This window comes from Dendrobates tinctorius, unplaced genomic scaffold (assembly GCF_039654945.1).
Source record: "Dendrobates tinctorius isolate UK_male_01 unplaced genomic scaffold, ASM3965494v1 ptg000069l, whole genome shotgun sequence".
Classification (NCBI taxonomy): Eukaryota; Metazoa; Chordata; class Amphibia; order Anura; family Dendrobatidae; genus Dendrobates; species Dendrobates tinctorius.
Window position 1 is genome coordinate 27,823,109 of NW_027361737.1, and position 15,373 is coordinate 27,838,481.

The window sequence follows — 15,373 nt, forward strand, 5'->3', positions numbered from 1 at the left end:
TTATTATTATTATTATTATAAAACGTGGCTGATCAAATTGGATCAGGTGTTCAGTGATGATACAACCATGATTTTTTACACTAACTCCAGAGGCACTGCTGATCTAATTGTTAAATTGAAAAAATTACTCAAAAAACGAACAAAGTGGTGGTGGAACAAGTCATTTCTGGAACGCTACGTAACCAAGGGCCTCATCCTCAGGGGCCTACGCGTCCAAGTCTTCCCCTCCTTTTGTATTGATGATGATGCGTTTAAACATCAGTGGGAAAAAGTTGCCTCGACCTGCTCCAAATGCTTTATGAATTCACTCATGCAATCTAATGAGTCATCAACCAGAGAAATTGAAGTGGAGATTTGTAACTTTCAAGAAACCCTGACTAAACAACTCTCACCTGAGGTCCTGTCCAAACTTAATGAGTAACTTGACGTCATCTTCCACAAATGGGAGGAGCTTGTTCAAGTCAAAAGTATGAAATATTAGAGGGATTGCAATGACTGTAAAGCTCAAAACGTGTATAGATGGCGAAATACGAGTATAATAAACTACAAGGAACCCTCATCTCACACCTGGTCAAATTCCATATCCTCTACCTCAACCATGGACAAGGAACCCCTTTTGGGGACAAGAGCCAGTATCAACTTGAATGAGAGATTTGGATCAAATAGATCCACCAGTACGTATAAGGGGAAGTAATTCAATAAATGCAAATTAACCATGCCACAGTCTATTGAAAAGAAGAGCAAAACCCATAATTTAAAGGTAATTCATTTATACACACATGCTCTGATACCCAACAGAAGGTTTTGCAATTGACATTTTGCGTTTGACATTTGTCCCCAACAATAACTTTGATTTTTTTCACCTCAGTAAAGGACCTGTACCTTGTTTCATGCAAATATTCCAAGATTGATTCTGATTCGGACCTCAACAGCAGGGTGGAACATGAGGCTATCCAAGTTCTTGAGGAATTAGAGAGGGAGAGTTCTGGGACCTTCACAGGTAATTTTCCTACCTCTATCCTTTCCAGATCTCCCACATTCCCCTCACTCTCTGTGCCCCCCTGGTAGAAATATTCTGCAAATTAGATATGGAAGAGTTAAAAAGAATTCCCACGTTGAGTCATTATACACATGCATTCAACACGAATATGGGCTGAAGGCAGTTGAATTCTATTTGGGCATGAGCAATGAGGATGTATCACTATGGTCTTTGATTTTGGAATTATTGGAATTTATTTTGACCCCCAAATTTTTAACATTTAACCCATTTCTGACGTTGGGCGTAATAGTACGCCCACTTCGGACTCCCCTTGCTTGGTGCGGGCTCCGGCGCTGAGCCCACACCTTTCTTGGCACATAATAGCTGATCTATAGAGCTGACTTGTGCCTGCAACAGCTGCGGGTGGAATAGCGATCCACCCGCTGCTGTTAATTAGCTAAATGCAGCTGTCATTCTCTGACAGCATCATTTAACTCGCACTTACCAGAAGCGCGTCGCTAATCCCGTCCATCGGTGACCCTGTCACATGATCGCAGGTCACCGATGGGTCAGTATGACAACCAGAGGTCTCCAGTAGACCTCTATGGTAGTCATGGGCAGATTGCTATGATCGCCGCCCTGCGGTTGGCGCTCATAGCAAGTGAGCATTTCTGCTACACACAGGCCATCTGATTATCAACTGTGTGTAGCAGAGGCAATTGAAGTAGTGCAACTTCTAGTCTCCCATGAAAACTATTGAAGCATGCAAAAAGTAAAAAAAAAAGAAAAAAAAAAAAATCTAATATACATACACACACACACACACACACACACACACCGTATATACTCGTGTATAAGCCGACCCCCCTAATTTTGCCACAAAAAACCGGGAAAACTTATTGACTCGTGTATAAGCCGAGGGTGGAATCCAGAGACTATGCCCCCATATGCTGCTCCATAGATTATGCCCCATATGCTGCTCCATAGATTATGACCCCATATGCTGCCCCATAGACTATGCCCCCATATACTGCTCCATAGACTTTGCCCTCATATACTGCTCCATAGACTATGCCCCCATATGCTGCCCCATAGAGTATGCCCCCATATGCTGCTCCATAGAATATGCCCCCATATACTGCTCCATAGACTATGCCCCATATGCTGCTCCATAGAATATGCCCCCCATATGCTGCCCCATAGACTATGCCCCCATATACTGCTCCATAGAATATGCCCCATATGCTGCTCCATAGAATATGCCCCCATATACTGCAAAAAAAAATCCATACTCACCTCTTCTGGGTCCATCGCCGCTGTATGCCGCTTCTTGTGTCAGTGACTGTTCAGCCAGCAGAGGGGCGGCACACACTAATCATGTCACCACGCCCCCTGCTGCCTAAACGTCACTGACACAGGATGCAGCAGTCAATGAAAAAATGGGCTGAAAATCTCGGCTTATACACGAGTATATACGGTATGTGTTCAAATCAACGCCCTTTCGCCCCATTCAAAATAAAACAATAAAAAAAACAAATATACACGTATTTTGTATCGCTGCGTTCATATTCGCCCAATCAATATAAAAAAAATTAACCCAATCGCTAAACGGCGTAACGAGAAAAAAATTAAAAATGCCAAAATTCCTTTTTTTGGTCGCTGCTACTTTGCAATAAAGTGCAAAAACAGGCAATAAAAAGATCACCAAAATGGTACCAATAAAAACGTCAGCTCAGTGCGCAAAAAATAAGCCCTCATCAAGCCCCAGATCACGAAAAATGGAGATGCTACAGGTCTCGGAAAATGGCACCATTTTTTCTTTTTAACAAATTTTGGAATTTTTTTTTCACGACTTAAGTAAAAAAGAACCTATTCATGTTTGGTGTCTATGAACTCATAATGACCAGGAGAATCATTATGGCAGGTCAGTTTTTTGCATTTAGTGAACATGGTAAAAAACAACAACTGGGGAATTGCACTTTTTTTGCAATTTCACAACACTTGGATTTTTTTCTCGTTTTCCAGTACATGAAATGTTCAAACCAGTAGTGTTGTTCAAAAGTACAACTTGTCCTGCAAAAACAAGCCCTCACATGGCCACATTGACAGAAAAATAAAAAAGTTATGGCTCTGGGAAGAAGGGGAGCAAAAAACAGAAATTCAAAAACTGAAATACCCCTGGTGGTTAAGAGGTTAAAGGCTGTTTTTTCCTGAAAAAAACAAGGTACTGCCATGGGCACGGCATGTGCGCCATCCTACACAATCCTCTTTCTTGGGTTTTAGGAGAGGGAGGTTTTCGGGGTTGTCATCCACTCCGCCTCCCAGGCACAATGTTGGTACTGTTATATTGATGATCTACTGGTCATCTGGCAGGGCTCTGCTGATGACCTACGTGATTTGATGATTCACCTTAACCAGAATGTTTATAACATTAAACTTACATATAAGTTCCATAAAATGCAGATTGAATTTTTAGACATCCAGATTGTCGTGTCCAGTGATGATAAAGTTAAAACCGACGTCTTTAGGATAGAGATGTCAGTTAATGCACTTTTGCATGCCTCATCGGCCCGTACTCCATCCACCATGCAGACATATTAGTTAAAAGCCACTATGTGGTCCAATCCTCTCTTCCCTTTTATACGGGAAACTACGTCAGGGCTGCTATCCATGCGGTTCTTGTTTGAAATTTTGTAAAACATTTCATATTAGAGAATATAGTTCATATACAGTAGTAGCGATTTCGTAGTGTACTATGCGACATGCCCCTGTGGCTTGATTTATGTAGGCCTTACGTCATGAGAATTGCAGATACGTATGAGGGAACATAGCATCCTTCAAAACGGTTCCCCGCCACTTCAAGCTGTGGCATGCCTGTATCCCTGACCTTTTACAAATTTGTGGAATCGATCGGATCCATGGTGGCATGTTTGGAACAACCTCTTTACTGCGTTCCTTAAAAAAAAACGTGCAAGTGTATCTAGGAGAACTGATACTGTTTGGAAGTTAAATGGCGGTCACTCCAAATATTGATCCCAAAGCACGCATACACTTTGCAAGTATTCAAGCGAAATAATGCTCCAAACTCAGTCATGCAATAGTGGAAAGTGATACATAGATAATTCCGCTGCGCCGATGGTCAAGAAGATATCCAATGGAGATGAAGTTGAACAAAGAGTAGTTTTATTAATCTAGGACCTAGTAGCAGTTATTCCCATCTTGGCCATGAAAGGCAGAAATCGAAATAACCCCTCAAAGCCCGACATGTCGCCAGCTGGAATTATAAGATTTAATTGCGGCAAAAAAACGCAACAAAAGCCAAGCAAAATCCGCTTTTTTGCAGCAAGTTTCTTAGAGTAAATTCACACTAGGCTTTATTTATGCATTTTTTTAATGCAAATTTTCAGCTTCTTTTTACAGTACTTGCAAAGGCTATAAGATTTCAGAACTCATGCACGCAGCTTGGTTTTTTGTCAGCAGTATTTTTTTGCTTTGCATGGTTTTTTGCACAATAGAGCATGTCACTTTCATGTTTTTCTTCCAGATTTTTTTTTCAACGTTTATCACCCATTGACATGAACGGGTGGTGAAAAAACGCTGAAAATCCACAGCAAAACGCAGGTATAAGGTTTTACTGTTATTTTGTGTCAAAACCTGATTCTGTAGAATAGTATTTTTTTTTTGCACTAAACTTTATCAGCATGTATAAAAGACAAACGTATCCTAGTGTGAACTTACCCTTACTGCCAAGAGAGCAAGTTTTGTGGCAGAAAAAAATGCAGCAAAAACACAACGTGTGAACATAGCCTTAACCCTTTTCCAACATCGGGCTTATATTTGCGCGGACTCCCTCCCTTTGATGTGGGCTCTGGCAGTGATCCCACCTCTTTCCCGGGACATGTCAGCTGTTTTGAACAGCTGACATGTGCCCGCAATAGCCGCGGGTGGAAGCGGGATCCACCCCCGGCTATTATCTAGTTAAATGCCGCTGTCAAACGCTGACAGCAGCATTTAAATGCCGCTTCCGGCAATTGCGCCAGAAATACGCATACCGGTGCCCCGCGTCACGTGATTGTGGGTCACCGTTGTTTCGGCATGACAACCCGAGGACTCCTGAGACCTTTATGGTTGCCAGTGCCGGATTGCTATGAGCACCAACCAGTGGTCGGCGCTCATAGCAAGTCAGTAATTCTACTACATACCATCGCCTCTATGTAGCAGAGCCGATCGGGTTGTGGCAGTTTCTAGTCTCCTATGGAGACTATTGAAGCATGCCAAAAGTTAAAAAAAATGTGTTTAAAAATATAAAAAAAAATAAAACAAATATAAAAGTTCAAATCACCCCCCTTTTGCCCCATTCAAAAATAAAACAATAAAAATAAAATCAAACAAATGCGTATTTGGTATCGCTGCATTCAGAATCGCCCGATCTATAAATAAAAAAAAATTAACCTTATCGCTGAATGGCGTAGTGATAAAAAAAAGTCAAAGCACTAGAATTACTTTTTTTGTTCGCCATGGCATTGCTTTAAAATGCAATGCCATGGTCGATCAAAAGATAATTTTTGCACCAAAAATAGTATCATTAAAAACGCCAGCCTGCCACGCAAAAAATAATCCCTCACCCAACCCAAGATCACGAAAAATGGAGACACTGTGGGTCTCGGAAAAGGGCGCAATTTATTATTTTTTTTTGTTAAAGCAATGTTTGGAATTTTTTCTTCACCACTTAGATAAAAAAGAACCTAGACATGTTTAGCATCTATGAACTTGTAATGACCTGGAGAATCATAATCCGAGGTCATTTTTAGCATTTATTGAACCTAGCAAAAAAGCCAAACAAAAAACAAGTGTGGGATTGCACTTTTTTTTGCAATTTCACTTGGAATTTTTTCCCCATTTTATTATTATTATTATTATTATTATTATGCATTTATAGCGCCATTTATTCCATGGTGCTTTACATGTGAAAAGGGGAAATATAGACAAGTATAATAAACATGTGTAAGATAAGGGACACACAAGTACATAAGGAGAGGGGACCCTGCCCGCGAGGGCTCACAGTCTACAGGGATGGGTGAGGATACAGTAGGAGAGGGTAGAGCAGGTCGTGCGGTGGTTCAGTAAACCGAGGATCATTGCAGGCTGTAGGCTTGTCGGAACAGATGGGTCTTCAGGTTCTTCTTGAAGGTTTCCATTGATGGTGAGAATCTGATGTGTTACGGCAGAGTTCCAGAGTATGGGGGAAGCATAGGAGAAGTCTTGTATGCGGTTGTGGGAAGAAGAGATAAGGGGGGAGTAGAGAAGGAGATCTTGAGATGATCGAAGGTTGCGTGCGGGTAGGTACCTAGAGACCATGTCACAGATGTATGGAGGAGACAGGTTGTGGATAGCTTTGTATGTCATGGTTAGGGTTTTGAATTGGAGCCTCTGGGCAATAGGAAGCCAGTGAAGGGCCTGGCATAGGGGGGAAGGCTATGGAATAGCCAGGAGACAGGTGGATTAGTCGGGCAGCAGAGTGTAGGATGGACTGGAGGGGAGCCAGAGTGCTAGAGGGGAGGCCAGAGTGCTAGAGGGGAGGCCAGAGAGTAGGAGGTTGCAGTAGTCGAGGCTGGAGATAAGAGCATTCACTAGTGTTTTTGTGGTTTCGTGGTTGAGGAATGAGCGGATCCGGGAAATATTTTTGAGTTTGAGGCGGCAGGAGGAGGCGAGGGCTTGGATATGTGGTTTGAAAGAGAGCACAGAGTCAAGGATCACCCCAAGGCACCGAGCGTGCAGGACTGGGGAAAGTAAGCAGCCATTGACATTGATGGATAGGTCTGGTGGAGGGGTAGAGTGAGATGGGGGAAAGATGATGAATTCTGTTTTGGCCATGTTCAGTTTGAGAAAGCGAGCAGAGAAGAAGGCTGAGATAGCAGACAGACATTGTGGGATTTCTGTCAGTAAGGAGGCGAGGTTGGGTCCAGATAGGTAGATCTGCATGTCATCGGCATAGAGGTGATACTGCAAACCGTAGGATTCTATGAGCTGTCCCAAGCCAAAGGTGTAGATGGAGAATAGTAGGGGTCCCAGGACAGAGCCTTGAGGAACACCAACAGACGGGGCGAGGTGAGGAGGTGGTGTGTGAGAGGGAGACACTAAATGTTCGGTCTGTTAGGTATGATGATCCAGGATAGGGCCAAGTCTGTGATGCCAAGAGATGAGAGAGTCTGTAGCAGGAGGGAATGGTCTACGATGTCGAAGGCAGAGGACAGGTCCAGGAGAAGGAGGACAGAGTAGTGTCGCTTGCTCTTGGCGGTTAGTAAGTCATTAGTGACTTTAGTTAGGGCAGTTTCAGTTGAGTGATGCGGTCGGAAGCCAGATTGTAACCGGTCAAAGAGGGAACAGGAGGAGAGGTGGGAGGACAGTTCAAGATATACATGCTGTTCCAGTAGTTTTGAGGCGTAAGGGAGAAGAGATATCGGGCGATAGTTAGACACAGAGGATGGATCAAGGGAGGGCTTTTTGAGGATGGGTGTAATTGAGGCATGCTTGAAGGATGAGGGAAAGACACCATTTGTAAGTGAAAGGTTGAAGAGGTGTGTTAGAGATGGGATGAAGACTGTGGCCAAGTTATGGATGGGGTGAGATGGGAGTGGATCGAGGGCACAAGTGGTGAGGTGTGATCTTGACAGAAGGGTGGAGAGCTGATATTCTGTCATGGTGGAGAAGCTGACTTTTGCAGAACAGGGCTGAGCGGCCAAGAGGGGCATTGGGGTCTGCGGGCCAAAGTTTTGTCTGATCTTGTCGATCTTCTGCTTAAAGAAGGAGGCAAAGTCTTCAGCAGAAATGAGAGGAGGGGGGAGGAGGTGCTGTGGGACGGAGTAGAGAATTGAAAGTGTTGAAGAGTTGTTTAGGGTTGTGAGACAGGGAGGATATGAGAGATGCAAAGTAAGTTTGTTTAGCAGCAGAGAGCGTGGACTTAAAGCTGGCAAGGGACTGCTTTTATGCGCTGAAGTGCTCAGTAGAATGGGTTCTCTTCCATCTCCGCTCAGCGGCCCTGGAAACCCGTCTCAGTTATTTGGTCAGGCTGGTCAGCCAGGGCTGTCTGTTGATTGTACGAGTTTTGCTCTGCGTGAGGGGGGCAGCTGAATCAAGTGTTGCTGTTATTGTGGTGTTATAAAAAGTGGCAGCAGCATCTGTGTCATGAAGGGAAGCTATGTCTGTAAGAGGGAGAAGGGACTCAGAGAGTACAAAACATGGTAAAACCAATGGTGTTGTTCAAAAGTACAACTCATCCCACAAAAAATAAGCCCTCACATGGCCATATTGATAGAAAATAAAAAAGTTATGGCTCTGGGAAGGAGGGGAGTGAAAAACAAAAATGCAAAACTGAAAAAAGCTTTGGGGGTTAAGGGGTTAATAATGACAAAGAATAGACTTGAATGGCCAATTCTCATCCAAAATAAAGGAAACACTAGTGTATCCTGCAATTTTTTTTTTTTACATGGACAGTCTGTTTAAAAAAAAAAAAACTGTCGTCAGAGCAGTCTTATAGAATTTTTTTTTGGTGAGCATTTTGTCTGATGTCTTACTCCGGCAGCACACGTCTGTATAATATGACTGACTGAGTTGGTTTAATGTATTCAAAGCTGGCTCTAGTGACCATGAGCATGTATATGAACGTGCCATTTGTTTGTGATGTGTAACTGCCCCCTTTATTTTTAGTATAGTCTGTGAAACTACAAGTCCCAGCAGCCTTTGGAACAAGCTAGAACAAATGGCAGCAGCTGCAAGTAAACAGTCAGCAGTCATAAGACTGTAGTGAAGTCACTGAAGGAGGTGCCAGACAGGAGCTGACACTTGCCAGCATCTAACTGTGCGAAGACACCCAGAAGAAGGAGCTGCATAGACATTACTGCCAGAAGGGGGAGCAGCAGGTGATCGGACAGGTGAGCAGCACCCTCCACCTAATGTCAGCGTGCCAGAAGTCACACACCAGACTTATAGTAAACTTCTATGCAAAACTTAGATCTGGACTAGTACATAACACATCTGTAACGATGATCATCACTTGTCCAAATGGAGCTGACAGCAGGGACAGAAGCACACAGTGTTGTGGCTGTATATTAGGATGTGGGTGGGACGCTAGTCTATGTGATCACCAACACTACACAAACATTTCTTATAAATTTACACCTTATATACTGCTCTTTTTCACACATATACAGTGGGGCAAAAAAGTATTTAGTCAGTCAGCAATAGTGCAAGTTCCACCACTTAAAAAGATGAGAGGCGTCTGTAATTTACATCATAGGTAGACCTCAACTATGGGAGACAAACTGAGAAAAGAAAAATCCAGAAAATCACATTGTCTGTTTTTTTTTTTCATTTTATTTGCATATTATGGTGGAAAATAAGTATTTGGTCAGAAACAAGCAATCAAGATTTCTGGCTCTCACAGACCTGTAACTTCTTCTTTAAGAGTCTCCTCTTTCCTCCACTCATTACCTGTAGTAATGGCACCTGTTTAAACTTGTTATCAGTATAAAAAGACACCTGTGCACACCCTAAAACAGTCTGACTCCAAACTCCACTATGGTGAAGACCAAAGAGCTGTCAAAGGACACCAGAAACAAAATTGTAGCCCTGCACCAGGCTGGGAAGACTGAATCTGCAATAGCCAACCAGCTTGGAGTGAAGAAATCAACTATGGGAGCAATAATTAGAAAATGGAAGACATACAAGACCACTGATAATCTCCCTCGATGTGGTGCTCCACGCAAAATCCCACCCCATGGGGTCCGAATGATCACAAGAACGGTGAGCAAAAATCCCAGAACCACGCGGGGGGACCTAGTGAATGAACTGCAGAGAGCTGGGACCAATGTAACAAGGCCTACCATAAGTAACACACTACGCCACCATGGACTCAGATCCTGCAGTGCCAGACGTGTCCCACTGCTTAAGCCTGTACATGTCCGGGCCCGTCTGAAGTTTGCTAGAGAGCATTTGGATGATCCAGAGGAGTTTTGGGAGAATGTCCTATGGTCTGATGAAACCAAACTGGAACTGTTTGGTAGAAACACAACTTGTCGTGTTTGGAGGAAAAAGAATACTGAGTTGCATCCATCAAACACCATACCTACTGTAAAGCATGGTGGTGGAAACATCATGCTTTGGGGCTGTTTCTCTGCAAAGGGGCCAGGACGACTGATCCGGGTACATGAAAGAATGAATGGGGCCATGTATCGTGAGATTTTGAGTGCAAACCTCCTTCCATCAGCAAGGGCATTGAAGATGAAACGTGGCTGGGTCTTTCAACATGACAATGATCCAAAGCACACCGCCAGGGCAACGAAGGAGTGGCTTCGTAAGAAGCATTTCAAGGTCCTGGAGTGGCCTAGCCAGTCTCCAGATCTCAACCCTATAGAAAACCTTTGGAGGGAGTTGAAAGTCCGTGTTGCCAAGCGAAAAGCCAAAAACATCACTGCTCTAGAGGAGATCTGCATGGAGGAATGGGCCAACATACCAACAACAGTGTGTGGCAACCTTGTGAAGACTTACAGAAAACTTTTGACCTCTGTCATTGCCAACAAAGGATATATCACAAAGTATTGAGATGAAATTTTGTTTCTGACCAAATACTTATTTTCCACCATAATATGCAAATAAAATGAAAAAAAAACAGACAATGTGATTTTCTGGATTTTTTTTTCTCAGTTCTCAGTTGAGGTCTACCTATGATGTAAATTACAGACGCCTCTCATCTTTTTAAGTGGTGGAACCTGCACTATTGCTGACTGACTAAATACTTTTTTGCCCCACTGTAAGTCAAATATTCCATGCAAAACATTTTTTTTTTTGCAGACTCCTGATTGCAGTGATACATGACCAGGGCCCTCACATGGCCTCGCTGTCTTCACCACATTTTCTTATTAGGCAACATGCACACATCCAGTATTTGGTGAGTTTTTTTTTACCTCAGTATTTGTAAGCCAAAAACCAGGAGTGGGTGATAAATACAGAAGTGGTGACGGTTTCTATTATACTTTTCCTCTGACCATTCCACTCCTGGTTTTGGCTTATAAATACTGAGGTAAAATACTCACCAAATACTCAGTGTGTGCACATGGCCTTAGAGTGCCGTCTATGGATTGGTTTGATTCGCCAAACGTTTAGAAGTTCAGAAATTCCAGGACAGTCCATGAGAATACAACACTTTTCCTCTGTCCGTAAAAAAAAAAATTGAAAGCGTCCGTGATTTTTTTTTTTGAAGCTGCAGAAACTATTTTGACTGTAATTATCATCATTTTACTATTTGCAGTGAATGCAGCTGATGTCTCCATATCAGAACTATGGGCTGTAGACATGGATCATAATGATTTATTATGGTTTTACATACATCCATAATTTTTTGATAAGCTGTCCAGAAAAACTAAAAAGTCAAATTGGCAACCTTGGTGCCGTCTATCGGCCATTCTGTTTGGACATAAGGCCCTGTCTCACATAGCGAGATCGTTAGCGAGATCCCTGAAGTGTCACCGATTTTGTGATGCAGCAGCGACCTTGCCAGTGATCTTGTTACGTGTGACACATAGCGGCGACCGCCCACCCCCCCCCCCCCCCCGCTGCGATGTCGCTGATCGTGCTCGAATGGCCTGGGCCATTTTTTGATCGCCGGTGTCCCGCTGGCCAGCATGCATCACTGTGTTTGACACTGACGAGCGGCCTCGTTAGCGACTCAGAAATCATGGACGCAGGCGGGAGTCGTCAGAATAGCTGCTGTGTGACAAGGTCCCAACGACCGCCGAGGTCCTTATACGGATCGCTGCTGCGTTGTTGGGTAAATCTGCCTGTTTGACAGCTTACTAGCGACTATTTAGCGACGCACCAGCGATCCTTATCAGGTCGTATCGTTGTCGGGATCGCTGGAGCGTCGCTAAGTGAAACGGTACCCTTATACTGCTATTAATGAAGGACATTTAATTTTGATGTGTATCATATAACACAGTAGTGACATGCTAATTTCTTAAAGTCCTCGTATATTTATGTCCCTGGGGGGCTTATTTCAGCCTCTGAGTGGGCACTGAAGATTGTTTAGATCAGTGTTTCTCAACTCCAGTCCTCAAGACCCAACAACAGGTCAAGTTTTCAGGATTTCCTTAGTATTGCACAGGTGATGCTGTTAATGCTTGAGCAGGTGATGAAATTATCACCTGTGCAATACTAAGGAAATCCTGAAAACTTGACCTGTTGGTGGGTCTTGAGGCCTGGAGTTGAGGAACACTGGTTTAGATACTTACATTTCTTGTGTATCTTTACCCCATGGGAAAGCTACGTACGTAGCTCTGCAAGAGTAAGGATGCATGAGTTAGAAGGGTTGTCCAGCTGTTAAAAACAGCCCATACTCCCATATTAAATCACTCTTTTCGCTAGCACCACTGCTCCTATGGTCCTCTGCGATCTCCATCCGTCATTGGTTCAGCAGTAAATAAAGACCATTAAGGGATTATGAGGTATCTACTGGGAGTGTTGTAGGTGAGTTGAGGGATGTAAGGTCGGGCAACAAACTAAAATTTTGCCTTGATTGAAAAATTATAATTTGATCACATGCATAGTACAAGTCTTAATGAACTGTTAGGCCAGCTTCATACATCCGACATTCAAGTACAGATCACAATGTCTGGACTGGCCATGGGCTTCCTGACCCAACCCGAACAACTCGTATATGTATATGAGGGAGTTGGGTTCGGGTAATTAGACCTGAATCTACCGTGATCTACTGACACAAACTGACCGCATGATAAATCCTTACAGACCACGATACACAATACACATTGGAAAAGTTGTTAAAACCTACTAATTTTAGAGTGACTGTCAACCATGTAAGCTGCACTAAGCATTCATGTATACGGTGGAGTTGGGAGAGAGAGTTTGGGTCCAAATGAACATTCCGCTGAAGGTTACCAAATTTATATGGGCACCTTTATAATGTTGTCAGTTTCTAGCCTATAGGGCAGGGTTCCCCAACTCCAGTTCTCAAGGCCCACCAACAGGTCATGTTTTCAGGATTTCCCTTCTATTGTACAGGTGATGCAATTATCACCTGGGCAATACGAAGGAAATCCCAAAAACATGACCTGTTGGTGGGCCTTGAGGACTGGAGTTGGGGAACCCTGCTATAGGGTAAGACTACACAGTGCAGTTATGATACAGTTCAAAAATACGGTATGTCAGTGTGTCAAAACTGCACTGTGAATTCTCATCTTTAGGGAAGGTGATTACTGAGGATTTTTTTTTTTTTTCTGCAGTGGGTCCACTTATAAAAGAAAAATGAAAAATCGCTAAAACTACAAATTTGGCTATGTGCCCAACAAAAGGCTTTTTTTTTTGCTGATTTTTATTTTAGAGGAAATTGAGCAGAAACTCCAAGATTTTTAGGAGTTTGGAGGAGGATTTGAAGTCTCCACTCAGTGGCAATGGGCACATGAAGTCTTTTTGGAGCAGAAACTCTCCAAATCCTACTCCACAAAAATTTGAAGTTATCGCTGAGGTTTTGTTCAAAAAACTCTATGCACACACATCCAGTGCCTATGTGCATGACATTTTTTTACGTATATTTTTATTTTTCAATTTTTAAAATTACCAATAATATCACGTACAAGGGACAAATACTACCGCACCATCACCAAATCACATATTACCGTACCACCACATGGTGACTAATAATACCACATAAAAGGAACAAATACGCCACACCATGACCAGACCACATATTACCAACACAGTGACCAAATAACACATACAAGGAACAAGTACTGCCACACCATGACCAGATCACACATTACCACCAGAAAGAGACCAAATGCTACAATATTGATAATAAAAAAAACCACAATACTAATGCCATTATACACAGGAGATCTGAACTTAGTACACTGTATTACCTGTAGATGGACACTATAATCACCAGTGACATTATAGACAGAAGCTCTGTATATAGTGTAAATGTACAGGTAACACACTGACTCACCGGTGACATCTCTAGTTGGAAGTCCTTCATCTTCGTTTTTCTTCTTCATCCAGTTCAGACCACCATCACTTCTTCCAGCTTGGACTTGACTCTGCAGAAAATAACACAATTATCTAGACCAGGGTTCCCCAACTCCAGTCCTCAAGGCCCACCAACAGATCACGTTTTCAAGATTTCCTTTGTATTGCACGGGTGAAGCAATTATCACCTGAGCAATACTAAGGAAATCCTGAAACATGATCTGTTGGTGGGCCTTGAGGACTGGAGTTGGGGAACCCTGATCTAGACCATATTCCTCAATTTTTTTCCCCAACCTCTATACTACGCCAAATGAAGAAAAAAGCGACCATGTCATCCTGCACAGTAACAGCCACAATAATGCAGCCACATAGTATAATGCACTCCCATAGTGAATAATGCAGCCCCATACCGCGGCTTTACAAAAAATAAAAACGTTTCTCCTTACCTGGCCGAGATCCAGCGGTGTCTTCCCCTACGATTCAGCTAAGGCGCGGACCTTCGTTCCGGTGTATATCAGTGCCGTCAAACGCTGGCGACGTACCCGCTGACGTCAGCTGCCAGCCTGTGATTGGTAGGTTACTACTGTGCACAATCTTGCTGACAGATTCCTTTTTAAGGCTGCGAAAGCCAGAAAGCAGTTTAAAAAAAAAAAAAAAAAAGTAACATGTTCTTTCTTTGGGTGGCTTCTAACGAGAAACTGTAGTACCAGCAGGTGCGCAGGATGCAGTGTCGAGTCACGAGACAACTACGGTGCCTTTTTAAGAATACGTTTATGAGACTTGAGGGGACTTTCCTCAGTCGCGGCCTGATCACCGAAACAGGGGTAACACAGGTTGCCCACGCAGGGGCTCTAAACAAGCAAACACTAACGCAGTACATGACTACTCCCGGCAACGGCCGGTCACTATAGGGCCGCGGTTTGGCCGACTACGGGTCCTTAAGTCTAGAGTCTACTTAGCCGGCCAGATGTCCCTCGCCGTTCGAGCTGGTGGTCTTTCGGCGAAATAGTTGCTGGGCCCAGTTGCTGAGATGGTGATGTAGTCTTCGCGCTCTCCAGTGCGCTGAGGACACGGGAGCCCCACAGGCCCCGGCGGAGTCCTTGGACGGATGGGCCGCAGCGCCCGGACCTGGGCAGGCGCCAGCGGTGTATAGTGGCGTGTGACAGGCCACCTGCGCAGCTAACGGCTGCGATGGGGAGTCCGCGATCAAGAGAGGCCCAGCTCCTGCTGCGGACCGGAGCGTGGCAGTCGTGGCCGCCGACGGCACGGTGCTGGCCGCGGCCACTGGTGAAAGCAGGGCGGCTGCGGGTGGCAGGGAACAGGCTGCTGTCACGGGCTCAGGGGAGGCGGCCGCGGGCG

At 43.9% G+C, this 15,373-nt stretch overlaps 1 protein-coding gene across 1 annotated transcript in view; it reads left to right on the top strand.

Annotated features, from left to right (window-relative positions):
* The first annotated feature begins 904 nt into the window (after positions 1-904).
* PLEKHB2 (pleckstrin homology domain containing B2) overlaps positions 905-15,373 on the top strand; it is a 91,141-nt gene continuing 76,672 nt past the window's right edge. The window contains exons 1-2 of the mRNA XM_073581280.1: positions 905-1,000; positions 8,687-8,910. The gene's annotated coding sequence lies outside the window, so the exon portion shown is untranslated. The remainder of the gene's footprint in view (positions 1,001-8,686; positions 8,911-15,373) is intronic.